We start from the raw sequence: 26,049 nt of genomic DNA on the forward strand, positions 1-26,049 counted from the left end.
TGTCTGGAAATTCTGGGCTTTTTGCATAATAGTAGCAATACATAATTTCTTTCTTATCCTCAGTAGTCCACTCTATCATTTTTATGGCTCTTCTTTGGCCTATCAGTTTTTGTTATTTTTGTGGACTGCTACTTCCTTCTACAACAGGGGTACCATCCTCCCCCTGGGCCTGGTCTGGCCCCCCTTGTAGGAATGTGTCCATATTTTGAGGATCCTACACTGCCATTTTTTCCAGTTCTGGCACCAGTGCACCTACAAGGATTGGGCACTTTTTTAATACTGGGTCTTGTGCACCTAGCTATCTTTTTTTAATTTATGCCCTACTTCTGTCCATGATATATGCTATATAAATACAGTCTATATATCAGTATCGCCTTGGTGAGATTTTGTAGAAAACAAGGTCCACCTCATGAAGGTACTCACCAAAACTTGAGGATGAATTCAATTTCAGCACTACTACTCTCCTTTGCTTGCTGACTTTTCATCTCTCCATTTGGACTTCCTAATAGGTACTGCCAATGTACTTCTAGAGGAATAGTATTCCATTAAACAGTCCTCTCAGATGTGTGATCTTTTTCTCTTTATTTTTTATGTGAATGTTTAGCTTGGGTACAGTCCATGTGACTGTACAGTTATTTTTGTTTGTAAAATATGTTTACTTATAAAAACATAATGAAGAAGGAATTGTTGAATGTTTACACTGATTTACATGTGCCATCAAAAACTAGCCACTGAGTACATCAGGACTGCCTAACAGTTGAGGTAATATATAAATGCAGCTTTTCCTTTGTTTCATTTCATGTTGAGATAGCTTCTTTCTTCTAAATGCTGCAGTTCATGCCACACTTTTTGTACAAATGTCATCTCTCAGCAACATGTCCATCAAATGTGTTCTCATATACAAATCCTTCACAGCATTCAATGTTATAGGCACATGAGCTTTACACTGGTCATTTCTTCATACTCTACCGTCTTTCAGTTTCACTACACTTTCCAATTTGGTAGCTGCTTGTTGTCTGTGAAATTCCACCCTCTTACTACTAAAGGATACTGCAAGTAAACCACTGAGCTGATTGCTTACCACCATGCCTGACTTGCACTGCAGAACACTCTCTAAATGTTACTCATAATTTAAATTGTAAGAATACACTTTGCAGCAGTGTGTGTGTTTTGTGTGCATGCACACACTTACTATGTTGGTGTTTCTGTGATAATTTTTATTTTAATAATTTATACATTGGTTACTACATTGCTTGAATCAAAGACCAGACATTTTCAAGGGACACCTGAGAAGAAAACGATTCACAAAGAAGAAGAATTACAAAACAGTTACATTATGAACAAACTTTATATATTTCATTCGTATAGACAATTCCATCAGATTGTACACATTTTTAAAGACAGGAGAAAGAAGGAGAAGGAAGTGGTGGAAAAAAGCAGGATGTGAGCATGTTGTATGTGATGTGATCAACAATGACGGTGAATACGAAGGAATATTAAAAGCAAAACTGAAGAATAAATAAGACTAAATGTCACATTGTTGTAAAAGGGTTATAGTTGGGTAGGGGCAGAAATAAAACCATACAAAAGAAAATATGATAAAAGTAAGAGATGGTACCCTGCAAAGGCACTGTTGCTCTCCCTCTGTTTTTTTTTTTTTTTTTTTTTTTGGTGAATGACTACAACAGCCCAAGCCTAGAACGATCCCACTAGCACACCCTGGAATGTATTACATAAAGCACAGCTGGGCACTTCCAGGTGTACGTAGTGTATTATGTCACATGATTTACATTATAACCAATAGCAGACAGCAAACAAAGAAGAGCCCTTGTCTCACATCTGACGGTCTGTCAACACCTAAAACTTCCAACGTCTTCATATTTTCTCATGCCAGCACTACCTCACAAGAAATAACAGATACCGGAATACGTGATCTACACCTAAACTGACGCATGTAAAACAAATGCACCAAAACACATCACTTTAAAAATAATCATCTTTATAACCACGAACATTTTCCAGAACGACAGTGTTATACCGTTCCCAATTTTCCTGTAGAATTTGGTTACTATATTGAAATAAAAATTTCGGATTATATAAATCCGAATTACTCTCGAGTTGGAACGACTATGCTTTGAGGTATAGTGAAATGCTGAAAACGGAAAAGCAAAATGAGAACATGGGAAAGTATTTCAAATATTTGACATTATCTGGTACTGCCTGGAAAAGCTATAGCGCGTAGCCACAGCTCGTTCCGTAAGGTTAGCCGCGTGGGCGCGCGCTAAACTCGTTCTCGTGTAGTGTTCCTGCAAGCCGAGGCAGCTAAATCAGAGAGAGAGAGGAGACGGTGGGGGCGATCGAGCTCGAGAGCGAAAGCGCCTCGGGGAAAGTTAGTGAGCAGCTTCGGCCGCCATTACTGGGGAGAGCTGGAATAGATACCGGGGCGCGGGAGGAAAGTACGGAATCCAGTTTGTGTAAAGCCGGCCTGAAGCACTGAAGAAGCTTTTTCTCAGCTTCGCGTTTCTCAGGATTTTTTGCAGATTTATTCTGTCTCAGGAAGAGGAAAAAGGGATCAACAACAGAAAACATCTGCGCCGGAAGGATTCAAATTGGAGAAGAGCGAGAAGGAGTGATGAGCTCTAGGAATGTTGGTGTTGCTGTTGTTAGCAACCATGTTAGGTAGGGGGTTCTGATCAGTAAGCAGGGAGAAAAACACTTGAGACTTCCTGAGAAGTGTCTGGCTTGGTGTTAGACACCGGGGATTGTTGTGACCGGCTAGAAGAAGGGGGCGATGGTCCTTTTCCTTTGCCAGTGCCTGGTAGAGCCGAGATTGAGAGTAGTTCCTATTTTCCGGGCGAGATGAGTTAACTGCTGTGCTCTAGACAGGTGAAGAAGGCCTTGGAGTTGGAGCTGGGTGTCATTCGTATTCGAGTTCTTGCTTTGGTCCTGCCACCATTGAGACAAGGTACCATTCAGTGTATACTTTTCTTAGTTGACGTTGGAAATGACATTTAAAGGAGAAAGGAGTTGTCTTTTCAGCTGTGAGCAGAATCCCAACACTTTTTCAGTTGAAGTTGGATAAGCATAACTTTAAACACGGTGAAAGGTGGATCTTGAAAATAGTGTGTATAACGTGAAAATGTCCCGTAGGGATAAAGCACTAGTCCAGTTAATCGTGTCGTCGCTCTGTTAACTTTGCTAGGCTACCATGTATCAGTTTTGCTTGTTTACAATCTTTCTGTTTCCTTACTTTTGTTGCATGCATGAAATGTAGTGCATTTTTGTGCTGTTTGCATTATTGATGTATCATTCAGGTTTGCAGTATTCAGCGTTTTAGAATGAAAAAAAAATGGAACAGTAGAACACCCCGAAAATGTGCTTCACTTTGTAGTCGGATTGTTTTTTACTTATTTTTTACCCAGATGTTTGTTGGTTATTTAAGGCAGTCTTTCTTTTGAACGGGCATGTATGTATTGTTTATCTTATGCCGATAGCTAGTTTATGGCACAGTAATGTTTTAAATCTTTATTCAAGGTCATTCGGTAAACGTTTGGCTGTTTAGAATGTTTGAATCCTGGTTAGACCAGTCTGTAAGCATGGGGTTGGCAAGTCTTTATCTGTTTCTTTCTTGTCTCATGGTTTTATTACTTGTAGGTGGTATGTCATAGAGCGAGCACTTTATTGTTTTTATATTTTCTCATGCCATTACAAACGATTTGGGAAGCTTGTCAGGTATTTTGATCTAGACTCAAACCATTCAAAATGTGGAGCTCTGAATGATTCAGAAGATGTACTGTGTGTGTCTCTATCTGCTGCTTATAAACTGAAATGAAAACATCATTGTAATTATCTCTTAATATTCGGATATATATTTTTCTGTAGTATCGAATTGAATGACAGCGTCCAAGTTATAACTCTTGTTTCACAGTGTGAGGCGAATTTACAGGAAAGTGATTGCTGCATTCTTTTTACCTTCTGCAAGAGTGTATTTGTTTGGTGTCAAAAGATGGGTGTTTCAGATGTTTGTGTATTTCCTTAAACTGTGTATTTTGTAAGCACTCACAGTGACTGTCAGTAGGGAATAAATATTGTTGGGGTAAGGCATTTTGATTTAGTGGAATTTATTTTTCCATTTTTTTAATTGTGCATCTGCACTTTCCCATGGAAATCATGCTGTAAAATCAGTGAGTGAGCTATGAAAGTCTGAAGTGAAATTTTGTGTCAAGGAAGGGATCTTCTGCATTGTGGGGGAAAGGCATTGTTTTCTGATGTGTTGTAGTTTGCAAGGCTGTGTATTCTCGGATTTTGATACTTGGGTGTCTGGTTGTACTTCGCTTGTTTCAAGCCAGTACATATGTCTGCAGATTTGTTTTTGGGGGGGGGGGGGTTAGTAGAAGAATGAATTAAAGTTGTCCCTCAGGCTGTCCTGTTTCATTATTATGTAACAGTACACCTCCCCCCACTAACTTTATGTAAAACACGTGCTGAAAACACCCACATCGTTAAACTTTCCCTTAATATTGCATGTAAACAATATGGCTGTTAATTTTCAGTTTGTTGATTCTGTGGCAGCTTTTGTAAATTCAAGAAAGACTCGTATTTTTCTGGACGTAAGCCACTGTTAATATATCTTAGGCAGAAAGTTATGTTCATATGTGTTCACCATTTTCTATATTCCATAAGGTCTTTCTTCTTTTTAAGAGTTAGCATTTTTATTTGCTTACTTTGTCATTTACTGAATTTGTTAAAGGTCACTGTAAAGACAGAAGGACTTTAAATTTTCTGAACATGATGTCTTAAAAATTTTAGTAAGCCTGATGTGTACTGTGAGCTTTGCCTGTGCTTTATGGTTTGAGGAATTTTAAATTGCATTATTACTTCTTAATTATATTAGTAGAAGTACTTTATTGCTAATTATGGCAGACTGTTTGTTTGTTTATTTTTGAACAGTTATTTTAAAGATATTTTATATTTTGTGACCAAATAAAATTTTAGGATTAAGGTCTACAGGTTTTGCTGTGTATATGTATGGGTGAGTTGAGGTGGATTTAATCTAATTCCACCTAATACAAAACAACGTGGAATAAATGTGCAAAGGCAAATGGCTTCAGAAAAGTTGTACTCTAAGGTTCTGCTACTTCAGCTTCTTTAGGTGTGAAAATGAATTCTTAAGCACCATTCTGTGAAAATGAATTCTTAAAAGCACAGTTCAGTAAAGAACACAGACAAGTGAAGTAAGCAGTCTGCTACTCTAGCCAGCGAGGGCAGCTGTTACTGAGTTGTGGTATTAACTGCCCTCTGTTTAATTTATTAATGTAGCGGTGCTTTCATAGTTGTTTTTTTTTTTTAATAAACTGTGAAATACTGAATCATAGTTCTGGCCTTTTGAGCTCCTTCTGAGCATGTGGTAACATTTAAAGAGGAATCCAGAGGTACAATGCACGGAATATGAATGGGGCATGTTAATTGCATTACTTTTTTAATGTGTATTTTCATTTTTAAAATCTATAAAACAGTATTTTTTCTTAATTCACACACTGGCATTCACATCAATCCCTTTTTGTGCGTGATGTGGGTGTGTCATATAAGCAGTGACCCATCACTTAAAACCAGTATTCACACACATCTTTGTTTACAAGTTCTAGAATTGTAATTATAAAAAGAAAATTCTAAATTTAGTTGTTGAGCAATGATGTGTAAAACAGTGTTGACCCTACACCTAGTTTGTCTTATGTTGGTGGATAATGCACAACTTCATTATAGTATATTGTTTTGTAATAGTCAGTGCTTTCCTTATAGCTTGTAATAAACTGACATAATAATCTCTTTGAAGTGTCATAGACCTACAAAGCTTGTCGACGTAGGAGGCTCTCAGAACCAACCCTTGCGTTTAATTTCCATCTGAACCTTTGCTCCATATTAATACGGTTGTAGCTCACTTGGAGCTGCTGCATACTGAAGTTTCTAGCTAAACCACTGAGTCATTTTATTTGATGCTTTGTCTTCATCTTTCCTGCTGTTGTAGTGTATGCTCACATGAAAGCAAACACATTTTTCAATATAAATGGGTAAAAAATGTATAGATGCTGACTCAAAATGCAGGGGTCCTGTGTCATACCAATCCTAATAGAAAGAAGTGTCTTTTAAAGAAATGGATAGCTTAATGATGACAGCATCACATTTATGTATGAATGTGGTAACTCCAGTAGTTTAGAAAAACAACACTTCTCTGTTATGTGTATTACATACATTAGTTGAGTACATAATATCTGTTCTGTGTGTGTGAGATGTGATATACACAGGTGTATATTGAACTAAGAGCAATTCATTTGATTTATGGAAAGTATGTATTTAAGAATTCATAGGTTCATTGGTAAGTATTAGTTTAACTGCCACTGTGGGTCATTTTAACCCTAGCCAATTTCCTTTCCAAAAGTTAGGATCAAACCTTGTAACGTGTGTCTGTGAGGTAATCGCCATAGTCATTATACCAGCCCCTTTCACTTTATTGAGGTAGCGCTAATTAATTTTTTTTTCTCTGTGTTTAATAAAGGATTTTTCAGCTGGAAACACTGTCTACCCTGCTTGGATTAATTCTGGATATCTAATAGAGTTCATTCTGTGTGTGTGTGTGTATATATATATATATATATATATATATATATATATATATATATATATATATTTTTTTTTTTTTATTTAGGACATTAAGTTTGCTGTTCTACTACCATTTTCTGATATAGTGATTAGCTAAATATGCAGGAATTGAAAACTTCCACACACAGAGGTTTCTTACACTGTTTTGTGTTGGACCCACTAGACTTATATAGTGGGTTGTTTGAGACTTGGGGGAGTACCACTGAGATTACTTGTTTATGTATTTTCTATTTTCCATACCTAGTATATTTATGCATAGTAGAATGGTTAGAATTGTCCATTTGAGCAGGTTGAGAGTCTGATATGGTTATGTTGTTGTCGGTGTTGGTCATTAAAGAATCCCCTGGTTGGGCTGAATTATTGGTTGTCAACATATCTCCACTTTGAGAAAGTAGAGATTTTATTTCTTTTGTGCATCAAATAATTCTTATGCATCTTGTCTTTTAAGCAGCTGATTATGAATTAGACCTGATATCTTAGTCAAGTGTTTCTTTCTTTTGTACAGTAGCATTTCAGAACCTCGAGTCAGACAAAAGTTAGTATGCCCTATACATTCAAACTTAGTGCATCTTGCAGTTCCAAACTCTGAATATTTTTGTGAGTCAAAATTCATATCTTCTGTAAAGCAAGTAGATTTTTGGATAATCTGCATACCTCTCAACCGTGTGGAGCAAAAGTCTGGACAAAGCCATAAATAAAAGTGGGCAAAGGCCCCAAAATAGGCACAGTTTTAAAATATTGCTCTTACAAATTTAGAAAGTTGATAGAACAATAAGTTTTGCATTAGTATTAATTTTTCTGAAGGTTATGAATTTTTCTGAATGTTATGAAGTCTGAAAATCAGTTGTCTGTCATTATTTTCAAACTTCAACCTTTAACAATTTACCACTAATTTGCCAGAAAACCACAATTTTATGAAAAACAAAAAATATGAGGCAAAAATCTGTACATTTGAGAGGTATGATAAATCTGTCATAGCAAAACCTGGGTTTATGCTGCCTTTCCTACAACAGTTTAATAGAAGTTTGTTTACTGTTAGAAAAATGGAACAGTTTAGATTTAAGATATCTAGCACTTTTTATTTTCTTCCTTTGGCTGTGGTCTTCTGACAATCAGTTTCACCCCATTCTTTTGATCCATTCATTTATTCCTGCTGGACAAGAGTCCTTTTTGCTTGTTTATTCCATGGAAGGGAAGAATCAATGGGAAGGGTGTGTGGTTTTGTTCTTAAGCTCCAACTCTTCCAAGGCACAATTGTTGACATGTAATTGGGCGCCTTTGTGATGCACTACCTGTACCATACTTCATGTGACATGAACAGTTGGCCCTTCCCTTGAAGAGAATTCTGTCTTTACATGGGAGAGATTACTTTGGAGAAAGGTGCTTCTGAGCACACACTTTTCTTGTCCACAATATGTCTTCAGGAACTGTTCATTGAATTGAAATGAATAGTTCCCATAGATATCTCCATTTTGTTCTCAGTCATCAATTCCAGTGCCTGCAAATCTTGCTGCAGCAGTTTATTTTGACTTATATTTATTTTATTTTTTTTTATTTGTGTGTTTTTATACCCCTCCCCGGGCTTGTTGTTCATGCTCCACTGAGGCAACGGCTCCTACAGCCATTTTATTTCCTCTTCAGGGCAAGATCTATTAGAGACTATTTGTTCTGTTACCAAGTCAGCCATGAGGGGATTTTTGCTCACGTCCTACATTGCCATAGTGGTGAGGAAATCCTTTTATGTTGCCAAACTTCTAAGTAAGGGTATGGCATTTAGGTTCATAGAAGTCATTATCACACTGTACTCCGCCTTTATCAGACCAGTCATAGAGTACATTATTCCCTTCGGTATGTACCTGACCAGGCATATGCAGCAACTAGAGCAACTTCAGAGGTTCCTTAAACCTGCCTTATGCAGAGCACCTTAAAGCCCTTTTCCTCTACTCATTCTCCTGCAGATTGAGGGAATGATTTATGCCTAGCTTACAAGGCATCCACAAACCCCACACTTATTAATCTTCTACATGTTCGTAAGTCAAACAGTATCAGAAACACGAGGTCTAGGGACATGAATTTTGTCTGTGACTTAAACAGAACATGCTGGGAAGTCAGATGTGACCCAGTGACTGCCTCCCATGGAACAGGCTTCCCATCCATGTGAAGCTGAGTTCATCTGTTACTCACTTCTAAGTGCACCCTAGGCCAGTGGATGGGGAATAGGAAATTTATAACAGGCCTGGAACCCATGTCCCTTATGAGCAGAGGTAGCTTATAAATGTCTGGACCTCAGTGTCCTATTTGGATACAGGACATCAGTACTCTTTTGACTAGACTTAGAATGGACCCTGGGTCATTAACCTATTGACAGTCTATGAATCTAAATAGGTAGATATAGTGACGGAGCGGGGTAGTAAACTTTTAACAGCACACAGATGTACGCAATAATATCGTCTGTCTAGGTTGGTGCTGTGCTTGTGTTAATTCTATATACAAAAAAAAGTCATGGTTAAAGTTTTGTTCCACCTTAAACGTACTGTGAGGCATGACAAAGAAGGATCTGGGGATCTAATAAATGGCTTCATTAAATTCCCAGTTGTAGTATTATCTAATCTGCCTGGAAAGTATTACTATTCAGTGGGTGAGCTGGTTATTCTGCCTGTAAAGGACTTGCACTGCTGTTAGGAACTGATCTCTTGCTTTGACATGTCATTAAATCATTCTTCACTCATCCCATGTCTTGTACCACAAAACAGCAGTATTTAACAAAATAGCCATATTCACAATACAAAAATATATTTTACATTTTATGTTCTCTATTTATTATTGTTACATATGCTCAACCAATTGTATACTGGGGAGTGAGCAATTTTTTTAGTACTACTTCTGTGTTGATTCTGGCAATGACAGCTATTTCAAGTACTTTCATTTAAACTTGTGTAAACTAAACTTAATCGTTTGACAAGTATATTGCAACTGATTTACTCAGTGGCACCTAATTAGAGAACATTGTTAATTATATACACACACACAAAAACGCCACACACATCAGCCAATCAAAATGCTAGAATCCTTACACACCCATATGGGTGGACCTGTACTATTCTGAAATATATAAACACGTGATCTGTAATGTCCAATCAGTGCTTGGATAAGGCCTAACTAACATCACGCATTGTAGTCTGCGTAAATTGCCAATCGATGTACTATTTCATTCATAAGCATGGCAACACATGTATGGAAGTCAGCATTGTTCAAAGATCTGTTCCAAGTTCTTAGTTCAGCTAAAAGAGTAAACATCATATAAGTGTAGCCATATGTTCCGTATTTACAAATGAAACGGAATGAAGATATAATGTTCATTCTTAGTTGAAATAAGATAGCATTTTGATTGGTTGATCTTGGTTTTTGAAGTTCCCATCTTAGTAAAATGATCTGTGGAAGGGTGTGGATGTCGCCTGAAAGTGCCTATCTTTATAATAAAGCTTCTATTGTTTTTAAGCTGTGGTGGCCATGGTACCTGTGTGTGTGTGTGTGTGTTCTTTATATATATATATATATATATATATATATATATTACACATACACACGTGTATGTATGTATATATATATATATATATATATATATATATATATATATGTATGTGTGAATATATATATATACATACACACACACACACACACACACACACACACACACACACACGTGTTTTTTGTATTTATTTACATTTGTTAACAAGGTAGTGTACGACTGGGCAGGAGCCCATTTTTAGTGGAGACCTGGGGAGAAAAGCTCCAAAAATAATAATACAATTAGTAAGGTCTAAACATTATACATTAGTAGTCTTATGTTAACTAAAGTAACTAAGAAAAATGATTGCGATAGCACAACATAGAGCATATCACGTACTGATGTGCAGATGTGAGTATTTTAACACTAACAGAGACCAAAGCAAATCAAAGAAATATATGTTAATAAAAATTGACTAACAAAGAAAATTGCATACCAACATATGTCATAGCATAATATAGGGATTTTGATCATTGCAGTACTTAAAAAAAAAATATCTGGGCTTGTGCCAAAAGTTTCAACTCGTATGGATAAATAGGATTGCGCTGTTTAAGGGTGGTGAGAGAGTTGTGAAGTACTAAGAGATCAGAATTATCCGGGAGAACTACAGGGGCAGAGCCAGGTGTTTTTGAGATTCTTTTGTTTTAATTTTAAAGGAAGAATAGTTGGGAATGTTTTGTATGTGTTGAGGGAGTGCATTCCAGGTCTTGGCTATTTTATTTGAATAGAGGGAGTCACCACAGTAGTTGTGAGACTGGGTTATTTTTAGCAGTAGCCTGTCTGAAGACCTGAGGGACCTGGTATTGACATGTGGTTGGACAAGACCTGGTATTGACATGTGGTTGGACAAGTGTGGAAAGTGCAGGGCAGTAACTGGGGGTGTGAATTATTTTTGTGGATGAAGGTAAGTTGGTATAATGTTAACAGGTTGGGAAGTTCAAGCCAGTTAAGTTGTTCAAGAACAGTGATTATCTTTATGGGGATGGTTGCTGGCAAACTTTATGATAATCCTCCTAGGACAGCTGAACTTTATTTGGGGTTAATCAGAGTCTCTATAATTGATAGGTGTGTACCCAAGAAGACTGAATGCTGTAATTAAATCAAAAGATGCTTCAACAAAGTATTGAGTGTGCACACTTATGCAACCAGCGTATTGTACGTTTTGTATTTTTTCCCCTAACAGATGTTTGTTTTTTCAATTGAATTGTACAGGTTATAGGTCACATTAAAGGTGGGAAAGGTTTTGAAATGATTTATTGTGGTCTCATTTTTTTATATCCCAAAACCCTGGTATTTTAACGTGTCTGTAAACTTTTTATATCCACTTTATATATCTAATCTGTCTATAAATTTATGTATCTAATGTGTATCTCTCTCTCTCGCTTGTGCACTCTCTCTTATTTATATATATATATATATATATATATATATATATATATACATACATACATACATACATACACACACGTGTGTGTATGTATATATATGTATGTGTGTGTGTGTGTGTGTGTGTGTATATATGTATATGTATATATATATATATATATATATATATATATATAATATATATATATATATATAAAATGTGTGTATATGTATATAATGTGTGTATATAGTTTTATATTTACATATATATATATATATATATATATATATATATATAATGCACACACACATGTATATTATATACAGACACACATAGGTTGATAGGTTGATACTAGGCTATCTGCCCTAGGGCATTTATAAGCCTAGCCAGAGTGTGTTTGGCTTTCACCACCCTTTTAGATGAGTTGACTCTGCCTCTGTATAGTAGGTCACAGAAGGTAGCCCTTTTAAGGTTAGTTTACTGTGCCTCTGTCTAGTAGGGACACAGAAGAGATCCCAGGGGGTAAACCTACGATCTCCCATCCACTCGTCAAGATTTCTGTTGAAGAGGGTCATTGAGGGGCTCTGCTTAACATGGATTGGGATTTTGTTCCAGAGTGAGGGGAGCCTCTGGGATATGAATCTGTCTCTCCAGCATGTCTTATTTATTTCTGTGCTGAGGTTCAAGTCCCTGGAACATGTAGCTCTAAGGGATTTGGATTTCCTGAGGTGGAGCATGTCCATTAATTCTGGGTTGGACATGGCTTTATATGTCAGGCACAGATCGCCTCTGAGTAGGCGGTAAGCAACTGAGTAGAGCTGGAGTTTATTTAGCCTAACTGCGTAGGGCAGATCCTCTTGGTGAGGTACTTTTGGGGTCTTTCCAGTTGCTGCAGGTGTCGGGTAAAGTACATCCCAAATGGGGCATTGTATTCAATTATGGGCCTGATGAGTAGAGTGCCCATCTTGATTTAGATGTGAACCTTTTTGTGATGAGGTGGGCTATATAGAAGGTCTTTCTAACCACTTTGGCAATGTGATTGTCAGTGGAGAAATTGCTATCTACTTGGGTCCCCAAATCCCTAATTACTTCTTCTGTACTTAATGGATTACCACCTATGCGGTAATTTGTGGGCACTTTGTTTTTCCCAAAGGGGATGACTATGCACTTTTTGGCATTTAGCTTTAGGCCATGGCTCTGGCACCAGTTATCCGTCTCTGTGAGACCCTTTTGGAGGATGCTTGTGTCAGTCGGCGAGTCGATTATGGCACCCAGTTTGCAGTCATCTGTGAACTTGGTCAGCCATAGTCCTCCCGTGTTAGCCTGTACCTCAGAGAAATAAAAAAAAATATATATATATATATATATATATATATATATATATATATATATATATATATATATATATATGTGTGTGTGTGTATATATATATATGTGTGTATATATATATATATATATATATATATGTATTAGGAAACCAAAACACTAATATAATCACAATTTAGAGACTGCTTCAGATATAGACATACCAGTTAGACAGTCATTTAATTTTACTTGGGTCAACTGACATTTACCGGCCAAGAATTTAGTTTAAAAAATATGGCTAGGCGGAATTGTGAATCCCAGATCTGCTGCTTGTTTAATTTTTAAGCCATCTTGTGTGACTGAAGTGGCACAGCAGTTCAAAGACCACACATGTCATCGGTCATTTCTCAGTATTTGACTTCAGGCAGCCCAAGTAATAAACAGTTGCAGAGATCACCAGGCTGACAGATTTCTAGTGGTTCGTATGGTAAATTTAAAGCGCCACCTGACATTCAACCATGGCGGTATGATCATGGTCTACCAGCGTGTTTAAGACCCCAGTAATCGGGCACAAATCTGAGGTAATGATAGTATTTTCTTCTGCTGGCAATCCTTTTTGAATAATGCTCATCTGTTTATTATATGCAAGGCAACTAAAACATACTTCATAAAACCATAGGACTTTACTAGGCTAATGACCCTGGGGCCTTTACAAGCCTAGAAAAGAGTTTATTCCCAAAAAAGAAACCTCAGTCAACACCTGTCACCCCTGTCCGTGAGGGACACAGGTGGAACCCCTGGGACAAAGCTGTGGTTTCCCTTCCACTCATTAAGGTTGCGATTGAAGAGGTATTCTGACTTGTATAGGAAGTCTGTTCCAGAGATGGGCAGCCTCTGGGAGACGCATCTGTCTCTCCAGCAGGTTTTGTTGATGTTGCATATTAGATTCAGGCTTTTAGAGTGGGTAATGCACGAGGAGTTAGACTTACGGATATGGAGCATCTGTAGTAGGGCAGGTTGCAATATTGCTCAGGGGTGATCCATGTCTACCTTACATGGTAATCTGTACGATACCGAGTTGAGTGATACCGGTTTGAGCCTGTCCGCATAGGACAGGTGTTGGAGGCCATGGATTCTCTTTGTGAGGTATTTCTGTGGCCTTCCCAGTTGATGCAGATGTTTGGAGAGGTACATACCAAATGAGGCACTGTACTCCATTATTGGTCTAATGTGGGAGGAGTATAGAGAAGTAATAACATCCTTTTTTCTGGATGCAATCCCTTTACTTATGAGATGAACCAGGTAAAAGGCTTTTCTGACCACTACCACCACATGATGGGTCAAATGTGAGGTTGTTGTCAACCCAAGTCTCTCACCACAGGTTGTGTACTTAGGGGGTTGCTGTTGATGTCGTAGGGGATGTGTTTTTGCCAGATGGTATTATGATACCTTTACTTTATTTATTTATTTGCATTTAACTTGAGGCCATGGCTTTGGCAGCAGTCATTAGTTGCTGTGAGACCCTGTTGCAATATGTCATTTGCAGAGTCATTGACAGCTCCCAACTTGCAGTTGTGTGCAAACTTGGTCAGCCACATCCCTTTTGTCTTTGCCTGGACCTCTGAGAAGTAGATGCCAAACAGTAGGGATCCCAGGACAAATCCCTGGGGAACTTCACTAGTGACAGGTCTGCTATCAAAGGTGGATGTGTCTATTTTGACCTTGTGGGTCTTGTCGGTGAGTCAGTTGGCCACCCACCTGATGAGATAGGGATTTGCACCAAGTTGTGTTAGCTTTTCGATGATGCCCGAGTGGGGGATTGTGTCATAGGCCTTGGCCCAGTCAAGGTAAGCTGTATGTACTGATTTTCGCTCATCCAGGGCCTTGTTGACTGTCTCAAAGAAATCAGCCAGGTTCAGCAGGCAAGATCTGCCTTTGACTGATACAAACTGGGTGGAGTCGAGCACTTAGAGATTACCTGTGACCTTGTTTGACATCCTTAATAATATGCTGCATGACAACGATGGCACCAAAAACATAGTACTTCTTTCATTTTATTGATGACATTTCAACATCAACATTTTAGTAATGATAAGTTTGTGAAGGGATGTACTTGGGCACTTTAAAATCTTTGACGATTTTGTGATGCTGTATTAAACGAGGAAAAACGTTCCAGTAATTGTTAAATCCATATTTCTCCACTGGAAGTACATTGTTATCAACAGTCGGCGCCACCAGTGACCAGTCTGTTTTTAGACACCCTGGAGATTTGTTTTTAGCAATAATTCATAGTAAAAGTTAGACTGCGGTTAAAAAGTAAACCAGTAACAACCCACCTGCCACTTGTTGAACAGCTCTTCCTAAGTGAAAATGGAAAGTTTACTTAACGCAGTCTGGAGATGTTGATGTTGAGATCCAAAGACTAAATGTAATACAAACTTAATGGAATATATTTCACCAGTTTATGATCTCATCGACCTTTTTTCTGTGATGGCTCTCAGCTGTGTAGTAAAAAAAAATTTGTATTTATTACTGAATTTGTCGTGATGCCAACAGTTTTGGACCCGTAAATTAAAAACCTGTCTGTATCTGTCACCACATGTTGCTGTCTTCTCTCTCTCTCTCTCTCTCTCTCTCTCTCTCTCTCTCTCTCTCTCTCTCATATACCCACAGTCAGATAACACTTTTTATTTTGTTGCTTGCTACAAAATTAAAATAAAGCAATGGTAACTTAAAATGTATTTTGAATTTGTATAGAAATGTTACTGGTGCAATGCAATACCAGCATGAAATAGCCCGTGGAAGGAATTGAAATATTTCCTCATGTCCACGTACATGAACAAAAATGAAGGGCAAGGCTTCCTGCCTCAAGTAATCTCGTGAGCATGCATGCACACAGCCAACTAATCGCAGGTCTATCTGTCGCCACAAAAGTCGTACTTGACCATGTTGTACAGTTGGATTTATTCCCTTCTTGCAGGTGGGATTCCGGTGGGATTCTCAGTCTCTGTTTTCTAGATCTTAATTGGTTGTCAGCGTGCATCTGCCAAGTCAAGTTCAACCAGTCAGCAGCAAATGAGGACGAGAGCTGTTCTGGAATTGTAAATTCCAGATTGAAAGCAGAAAAAGACAAATCACTCCATTTCTTGATAATCTGGAAAAGAGTTGCATCCTTGAGCATCAGTATGGTAGCTTTGCATGTCCTTGACATTCATGATGATACTATAGCAAGAAAAGTGGATGAAGTAGATGTACTCCTTGTATCCACTTCTTGGTCAGCTAGCATTTCTTGATCAGGGCCATTAACATTTACAGCATCATTCATAAGAGAAACTTACTGTTTAAGCCTAGGCATAAACCCTGAACAATAGTTAGGATTTCTGCATATCAGGTCAGATCTGGATACAGATCCAGAGTACCTGGATACAGGTTTTAACATAGCGAAACAGTAAAAAGCAACGGAGATCTTGCTTTCTCCGTTGCTTTTTTTTTTTTTAAACCTGTCTCGCTATGTTAAATGTTTTTTTTTTTTGTGACTGTCCGCGTGAATAATTTATATTCTGTTATACCCCACGACATGGGGCTGAGATGGTTTGAGGTAGTCTTGTTTGATATTAATATGGTGGATACAGATAAATTTAACATGGTTACAAGCTTCATGGAGTTTGTATTAAGTCTCCTATTTTTTGAAGGGCATTTGTTTAAACATTGACTGGTGGGGCAGCCTGTTCCTCCAGTTTAGCAAACCTAGTGATGGCACAATGGGAGTATAAATGTGTAACAATATTTGCAGTGGTTGGTGGTCGTCTAGTACCAGTTATCTGGGTGATATTTTTATTTTATGGGTGGATACAGAAGACTGATTAAAAGAATTCATTGAATATATAAATAGTTCCACTGATTTTTTTTTTTTGTAATTCACTTGTTTATGATGCTGAATGTATTTCTTTTTTTTAGATGCAAAACTGTGTAAGAATAACGTTCACAGATGTTTTAGTTCTAATTTATATAGGAAAACCATTTTCAAACGCATATCTTCATTTCACTAGTTGGCACCCTAAACACCAAAAGAGGGCTGTAGTCAGGGGGCAACTGGTGAGATTAGTGAAGATTATCACGGAGGATGAATTATTTGTTAGGGAATGTGACATCTTGTTACCCTTTCAACTTTCTTACAGAAATTAAAAACAAGGTACTGCCAAAGCTTTTTAATGGTGTGTATATATACCCTCTTACTGAAGTTACCAGATCTAGCTGAGAATAATTTGAATGAAGGGGACACATACTATTTTACCTGTTGGGCCTAGGATAGTGGTGACATGTTCAATCATATTAAGAACAACTGATGTATTTTTCTCCTCTGACTACAAAATCATGACATTTTTGGGGAGTGGGCCTTTGGTTTTATATAAGAACGATAGGTCCTTTAAAGTACTTTTGGAGAAGAAAGACAAGAAGAGAACATGTGAAAAAATGCAGATGGCTAAGTGTGCTGGTGGTTTTATTGTAAACATATCCTATTAGGTGAAAGTGTGATTATTAGAGGTTAAATAAACCACTGTCAGTGAATGGGGAAAAAAAGACGCCACAACCTTCTTTTTAGCGCTTTCGTCCAATTTAATAAAATATGAACTTCTTCAGAAAACAACACCCATACTAATTACAGCATTTAAATAAATAATCATGTCACATGTAACTGAATACACCAATAAAATGCAATCAGCACTTAATGTTTCTGTCATAGTTTGCAACCATTTAAACTACACGTCCATCTTTTTTTACAAAAGATGAATAAAACTAAATTTTGTGGTTTTATAGTCTTTGTGCTTGTAAAAAGCACTTGATATTAATCATGACATTCAGTCCAGGAAGCTGATCTGCATTTAGTAACATTTGCCATAAAGTTTCTTTACATTCTAAAAATACTTTAAAACCTCCACTAAATTTGTCATTGTTGACTCTCTCTAAAATAAAAAATGAAAACTTTTTGAAACTGGGACAAGTCGCAGAATGTTTTGCTAATGCGTTGGACATATCCTTTTTACGTATGGCTAAAGTGCGTTCGTATATACGTTTGTTTATTGCTCTTGTTGTTTTTCCTATGTAAAAATGTTTACAGGAGCTGTACATAGCTGCATAGACCACATTAGTTGTCTTACATGTGTAATGTCCCTTGCACAAAAATACTCTATTCATATTTTTGAAAATTACTGATGTAGTCCCTGTGATATATCTACATTGTTTGCATGTCCCACAAGGAAAAGTGCCAAAATTAAAACTTTTTTCCTCATTCTTGTACTGATGGAACTTGTATTAGAGAATAATTTTCTTCACATTTGAAAATATATTTTTTTCAGCAAACCTCTGGCATTGCGATGGGGTCTAGGGTAGCCCCATGTTTTGCTAATTTAGTGATGTTAGTGATGGCAGTGTGGGAGAAGTTTCTCCTCACTTATCCTTTAGCTGAAAACATCTTATTTTACAAACGTTACATAGACAATTTGATTTTTTTATGGAAAGGGGATGTAGAAACTTTTCATACATTTGTCCAATATCTGAATAATTCTACTGATTTTTTGCAATTTACTGTGTGAAACTTTGGTGACTGTATTGATTTTTTGGACTTGCATTTAACAGTTAGTCAAGATGGTTCATATTTTGAAAGCTGTATTTTTAGGAAGTCCACTTTGTTAACCAATATTTTACACTGACAGTTTACATCCAGTCTTTATGAAACGAGGAGTTGTCAAAGGACAGTTCATTAGACTCAGCCGTTTAACCAGTGAAGATGAGACCTTTCAGTGGGAAATACAGAAACTCAAGGGTTTTTTTGTACAAAGGGGTTACGATAAGGTCTGGTTAGACAGCACAATAAATGAGGTTGTTGGTCTTAGGATAAATAAAGCTTGCCCGATTTTTAAGGCAAGTTGGTGACCAAGCCCAATGTAGATTAGAAATAACTACAACAGTAAGTGATTACTCTTTGGCCTTTCCAATTCCTATCACTAATGAGATGGTATACATTAGAGATACCATCTTAAACAACTGGAAAGTAGTGTTAGGTAATACAGAATTTAGTAGAATTATTGGTGATTCTCCTGTATTTACTTACAAAAGGGTAGTTAACATCAAGACTATTCTAGAAAGAGGTACTCTGTACAGGAATGAGGAAAAATCAAGTTTTAATTGTGGCACTTTCCCTTGTGGGACATGCAAACAATGTAGATATATCACAGGGACTACATCAGTAATTTTCAAAAAATATGAATAGAGTATTTTTGTGTAAGGGACATTACACATGTAAGACAACTAATGTGGTCTATGCAGCTATGTGCAGCTCCTGTGAACATATACGAACACACTTTAGCCATACGTAAAAAGGATATGTCCAACGCATTAGCAAAACATTCTGCGACTTGTCCCAGTTTCAAAAAGTTTTCATTTTTTATTTTAGAAAGAGTCAACAATGACAAATTTAGTGGATATTTTAAAGTTCTTTTAGAATGTAAAGAAACTTTATGGCAAATTTTACTAAATGCAGATCAGCTTCCTGGATTGAATGTCATGATTAATATCAAGTACTTTTTACAAGCACAAAGTCTATAAAACCACAAAATTTAGTTTTATTCATCTTTTGTAAAAAAGGTGGACATGTAGTTTAAATGGTTGTGAACTATGACAATACGTGCTCATTGCATTTTATTGGTGTATTCAGTTACATGTGACATGATTGCTATTTATTTAAATGCTGTAATTAGTATGGGTGTTGTTTTCTGAAGAAGTTCATATTTTATTAAATTGGACGAAAGCGCTAAAAAGGTTGTGGCGTCTTTTTTTCCATTCACTGACAGTGAAGCAACCTAAATAACAAAAAAAAAACAAATCCACTATGCGCAGTCACTAGGTAGCCAACTCATTAAATAACATTTTTGGCGCCAACTCATTTGGCTACCTAGTTATGGCGTTCTGATGAAGCTTGTATTTTTACAAGTGAAAATGCTTAACCAGTTTTGCAGCTTTGGAGATTTGGATTCAATTATTAATTTTTGACATGTTCATCGTGACCTGACATTTTCTTGCTGCTCGACTACATTGGTGGGATTGTGGCTTTGCTGTATTGAATGGAATTCCCAAGACACAGAGGAGTGATTGCGCACAGTGGATTTTTTTTTTTTTTTTTTGTCATTCACTGACAGTGGTTTATTTAGTTTCTTAGTTTTGTGTGTGCTCCACCGATTTATTAGAGGTATCAAATACAGCATCAGCAGGTATTTTAATTGTGACTCAGCCCAAGTTGTTTATCAGGCTAGTTGCCAGCTTTGACCTGCTTTTATGTCATGAAAACCTCTAGGAACTTTAAAGAAAGAATATATGAACACCTACTTGAAATTAAAAAAATCCAAAAATACCAATGCCCTTTTCAGGCACATTTTAGACCACCCCTTACATGTTTTTAGATTTACCGTGTTAGATTAGGTTAAGAAAGATATGAGGGGGTTAGTAGTTGATGAACACCCATTTAAATCTGGATTGATACGGCAGTTAATGCTTTGGAAAAGACTGGATTTAATGACGCATGTTCAATTTCATCAGTGTTAAAATTAAAACAGTTGGAGGTTTTACAACATTTTCCATCTAGTATGCAGTTTTGGACACACACATTTATACATGTTTTTAATATTGATGTGAATGCTATTTTTAAGTAAATGTTTGAGTGCTCTTGCCATTTGATATCTGGTATGCCATGGTCAGTTTTTGTATCATATGACGTGACATGATTGTAGTTGCACTGGATATTTTATGACAACTAGCAGTTCTGATGAAGTCCCTTAATGGGAAGAAAAGCTCAACAGCTGTGGATACATTAAACTAAACTCTCGGTTAACTGGCACCCATGGGGATTGGTAGATGACGGATAACTGTAGTTTTCTGGTTATTTGAGAGTTACTATTAAAAATAGACATGACTAATACTGTACCCTATACTATTTGTTTGGTTTGACTTGTTCTTAGGTTGGGGAGAGGGAATTTATTTCTATCTTCCTTTTTAAAACTCTAAAAACTTAAGGTATGTTTCTTTCGGTGGGGGGAGGACAAAGTGCAACACATGAAAATTGTACTGTATTTCTTCAATATATATTTTTTCCTAGTTGCTTGAGTTCTGGTTAACTGAGAGTTTACTGTATTTGTTATTAAAGTTTCAGCTACATTTCCTTATTGTGGCTCACTTCATTTCTGACTGCTAACAGCAGTGCTGTTTTGGTTCCAGTGTTGTCAGTGTTTTTTTTTTTTTTTACCCTGCTCTTGGGTGTTTTTGGTCTTTTATCTGGACAGAAGAACTCTGTAAATGAAAAGGTAGCAAATTTGTCTGGAACCATACAAAATAGTAATTATACTTCACTTTTGCACCCAGAAATACAACCAAGGAAACTGATGTTAATTCAGTGGGCACATTAAAGCATGAAAGAATATAATTTCAGTTTTTGTGCAAAAGTGCTTCACTACATAAGGTGGAGTGGAAGAGAATTTTTGTGTTAAAGTGGAAGATAATTTTCAGTTTGAAAGTCCGAGATAAACTTGCTGTCTCTAAAGGTACTGCAAACCTTGGAAATCTAAATATCTTTCCCCCACCTCCTCTCATTCTGCTTGTCACTCTACATCTGAGTCACATCTTTGTGTCTTTGCTGTATTGTAGATTGTGAGCACTCGCTGCTGTTCACTTGTTGTATAGCAGAACTTATCCCTATCCACCAATGAAGAAAAAGAGAGAGAACCAATAAAATATGAAACGATGCAGTTAAACAGCCAGAGAGTGACAGAGTTAGGAGTTACACAGTTGCTATTAAAATAAAAAAATAAATATAGTGCCTGACACACTCAGACTGCTGCCTAGTTGCAGTTGTTCCACAATATGTCATACAAAGCTCATGTACTATACTGCACATATGGAACTGGCAGTGTGAGTTAGTTAATTCACAGAGCAGATCCCTGCCCATTAGTGAAGCAAAATAGAGACTCACTATAAAATATGTGTTTAAAAAAAACAAACACAAAAAGCAGACAGTAGGCAGTCAGAGCTTGGACTGCTATCCATGAATGGACCACTGCCCTAACACTTGAAGGCTGCATTTTGGAAATTTAAAGCTGAATAAAGTTACAGGTATCCCTTTAACTTACAGTGGACCCAGTACCATACACAACCCTTGGGATTTATAGATTCTGCAGCCTTATTTTCAGTTTCATGCATCTCAGATAACCATACTTGTCCATAGTTGTGTAGCATCTTAAATTGCTCATTTCAAGATTTCCTGCTTATCTGGTATATACTATTAAAAATTTAGACATAAGTTTGCTGTTTCGCCTCTTTCTCAGATCTTTAATTCTCTCTTTTGCTTACTGGTAACTTTCTCAAGCCATTTGCTTATTAAAAACACTTAAGTTCTGATAAGTACTACTGTGGACAGCAGACCTAACCCAGAAGAAGAATGTATCAAATCCCCACTGGGTCACTTGACATCAAGATCAGTTACTTCCATTTGGAACAGTAAGATTGACTGTCAAAGTACACTAGCTACAACTGATCTTAGGTGAGTGACAGTGCAATAAACTTCATATTTTGACAGTTCTAAATGACATATATTCCAGCCGGCTTTACTGGATTATTACAAACTACTTTAGGGTTCTTGTTTTCCCATATAAAAATTAGTTACAACAGTTCTTAATCTCTTAAAAAAATTGCTTTGGGGTCATTGGAAGTTGGTGTTAAAATAAACAAAGACCATTTTTTTTTTGCAGGAAAAGTAATATTAATGATTTTTGTCTTAGCAAGGATTTCCTCAGGACGTCATTCTGTGCAATTCTGACCATTTGGGACATCCAAGTCTACATTTCCTTGAGAGAATTTGATGACCAAAGACAGAGAGATTTTTCTTTTAGCAAAGACCCTTATTTTATTTTGAATAATCTGGTAACCTAGCCACTTTTCAGATGAAAACCAACTAAACTTCGAGGTCAATTTCAGGATCTTTCAAATATATTTGTAAATGTTAGCGGATACTGAAAGTATGACTTGTCTTGTGAGCCGTTATTCTATCCTCTGTTATTGCTTCCTTTATTGCCGTTGCTAAGGACTGCAGATAAATGCAAGCAGAATAGGTGAAATGGACACCTTAACCTGCTCCCCCAGTTAATTCAAAAATTGAAAAGTGGCAGAAAAGCCTGTTCACTTTTAACTCCTGTATGGAGCTACTGCAATATGGCCGTGCATGGTGTGTATACATCCATGTATAGTTTTATAATATACATACACACATTTGGATGCATAAATGTGTGTCTGTGTCTGAGTGTGTATGTGTGTGTGTGTGTGTGTATATATATATATATATATATATATATATATATATATATATATATATATATATACATATATATGTATATATATATATTTGTGTGTGTTTGTGTGAATATGTAAAGATATATGTTTTAGGTATTAGGTGTTGGAGAAATGAACCAAGGAAACAATTCTCCTGGGTACCTGAAATTTCAAGTCCAGCTCCATGAGATGTAGTCTTGGCGTTCAGACTTAGACTAGCTAATGGAGTTCTCTTGTATGGTGTACACAGAATCAACAGCATGGTTTTTAATGCATTTTTAATGTCTGGCATCCTCTAAGACATCCACATGTACACTGATCCACATATGTGAAAACTGGCAACTTGGCATAATGGCTGGAGATAACTTATTTATATTCTTGGTTAGATATGGAGATTGGCTTTTAGGAGGACAGCTGTTCAAAGGAGGACAGCTGTTCAATATCTTTAGTATGTCTGATATTGATGGCCATGGCTGCTTATTTACACAGTTTGGAATGGTCCTGGTTTATAAAACCTTTAGCCTCTTCCCTGTTAGTTCAGGGAGTGTAAGCTGATTGTCAGTTAGCTGCATATCTATTGGAATGCTATCACTTAGCTGCATATCTATTGGAATGCTATCCATTTCCTTTTTATCCCCTGCTAGGTCTCTTGAATTGTACTTCCAAATAATGTAGTTGACTCAAAGGTTATTAATTTAAGTATTTAGAGCAATCATCACTCTCTTAAACCATAAACAGTTATATAAATATGTATATATGCATGCGTGTGCACACATTTTCAAAACTGTCGTGATGACTTCTTCAGGCTTGGCGGACTAAAAAGAAAGTTCATGTATGGCTAAGCCATTAGATATTTATTAACTAGTAAGTTGTACAAGTGAACTTAATTTTAAAGGTAATGTAAGCTGTTTAAAAAAATGGCCACTGGAAAGCCAAAATGAGCTTGTAGTTCCAAATAATATAATATGCTGAAAAGCTAAGAAAATGTATTTCGATTGACTATTCAGCTGTGGTAACTCTGCTGTCTGAAGAACACCTGTAATAGGCATAAGTTTCCTCATCTTGTGCCAAATGATGTAGCTATATATATATATATATATATATATATATATATATATATATATATATATATATATATGTCTATATTGTTTTTTATCTTCTCTGTGTCTGCAACCTATTTGTTGTTTCTCCTGTCTCCCGATTCTGCTAAGTTTGTCTTGCCAGTTTTGTTGTTCATGGTGCATGCAAGGGGTGAGAGCCATCAGAGAGATTGTTCACACTACCCCCTACCCTGCGCCTTACTCGGTGGTATCTGACAGAAAGGCCCGCTGTGCCAGCTTCCTAAACATGGTTGCTACTACACATGCGTGACTCTCTGGTAGCACAGTGCATTTTTGGTATGATGTTCTTTACTGTACATGCTCGTCATTTCCATCTTGCTGTGTTTGATTTCTATGCTTCTGTTACAGTCCCGGTGCTACTAGTGAATACACTATGATTTGCAACCTTTGTGGAGTGGCTGTGTGGCAGGTAGTAGCTGCCCCCCCAGGTCTCCATTAGCTGCTCACTTCCACACGTTCCAGTCATCTCCTGTGCCTTTGTCTTCAGATGTTTCTGATTCATCTGGGCTGAATCTTTTTTCTCCATGAATGTGACAGTGTCAGTTTTTTGAAGGTGAAAAGCATCCTTTTCTCTGAGAAACACTTTCTTTATAAAAAAATAAGTCCAAATGGTTTTCTGTTTTAGATCTAGTGATTCTTTTCTTGTGTCTGATATGATGCTTCCTGCTGTAATTCCAAGTTTCCTAATACAGAACCGCTTGCCTCATACATTTTTGTAGCTGCTTCCTTTAGCAGAAAAATGTTTTCACTCCCCATAAAATTGAAGCATGCAAGCTAAAGTGTAAACTTGTGTGAAGGGGTCTTCTTTGGCAAGAATTGATTAACATTTAGGCAAGATGTTAACGCAAAGTCTGTTCACAGAAAACCGGCATGTCTTTCCATTTGAGACGTTTGCCTAGCTGCGACCAGTGTCTTTATTTTTTATGCTATTGGAAGATCTTTTAAATGCAAGACTGTGGACCATACATTTTAAAAGCACGTTGCCCAGTGGTGGATGTAGATTTAAGTATTTAGTTGGATCTTGGTACTGTGTCTAACATTTGAAAACTTAAGCTTTGTAATTTGGGTGGGAAACACCTGATGTGTGTTGCTCATGTAAAATTCAGTCAGAACTTGTAATTTTTCATGTGTACTGTTACTTGTAAAAGTGTGAATAAACATATGCATCTTTATAATGTGACAGTGTGCATTATACTTCAGAGTATGCTTTAGTTAAGTTGTTATGTATATATGTGTGTGTATACGTGTATATATATATATATATATATATATATATATATATATATATATATATATATATATATATGTGTATATATATATATATATATATATATATATATATATATATATATCAAGGACTTCCCATGCTAAACATGTTTATGATACAACTGCTTCAAGCTGGAAGACTTCCATTTTGGGAATGCCACCCTTTGCAGCCTTTTTTTTCCCATCATATGCTGAATGTGCTAGAGTTTGAAAGCGACATGGATTTGCACATGACTTGGTAATAAATGGTACAGAAACATGTACCTTGGTTGAATTTAAAACACCTGCAGAAATGGATGCTTCATTTTTCTTCAAGTTAATGTAATCTCGCCTTTTTTTTTTTTTTTTTGACAAGGCCATCACAGTTATAGCTTTTATTCACAGATCTGGTTATC

General features: G+C 36.7%; 1 protein-coding gene across 1 annotated transcript in view; it reads left to right on the top strand.

Moving 5' to 3' along the window:
• The first annotated feature begins 2,226 nt into the window (after positions 1-2,226).
• ARHGAP5 (Rho GTPase activating protein 5) overlaps positions 2,227-26,049 on the top strand; it is a 1,324,990-nt gene continuing 1,301,167 nt past the window's right edge. Inside the window, 1 exon segment of the mRNA XM_044073882.1 lies at positions 2,227-2,965. The gene's annotated coding sequence lies outside the window, so the exon portion shown is untranslated.

This window comes from Protopterus annectens, chromosome 6.part0, assembly GCF_019279795.1.
Source record: "Protopterus annectens isolate FY-2018-M chromosome 6.part0, PAN1.0, whole genome shotgun sequence".
Classification (NCBI taxonomy): Eukaryota; Metazoa; Chordata; order Ceratodontiformes; family Protopteridae; genus Protopterus; species Protopterus annectens.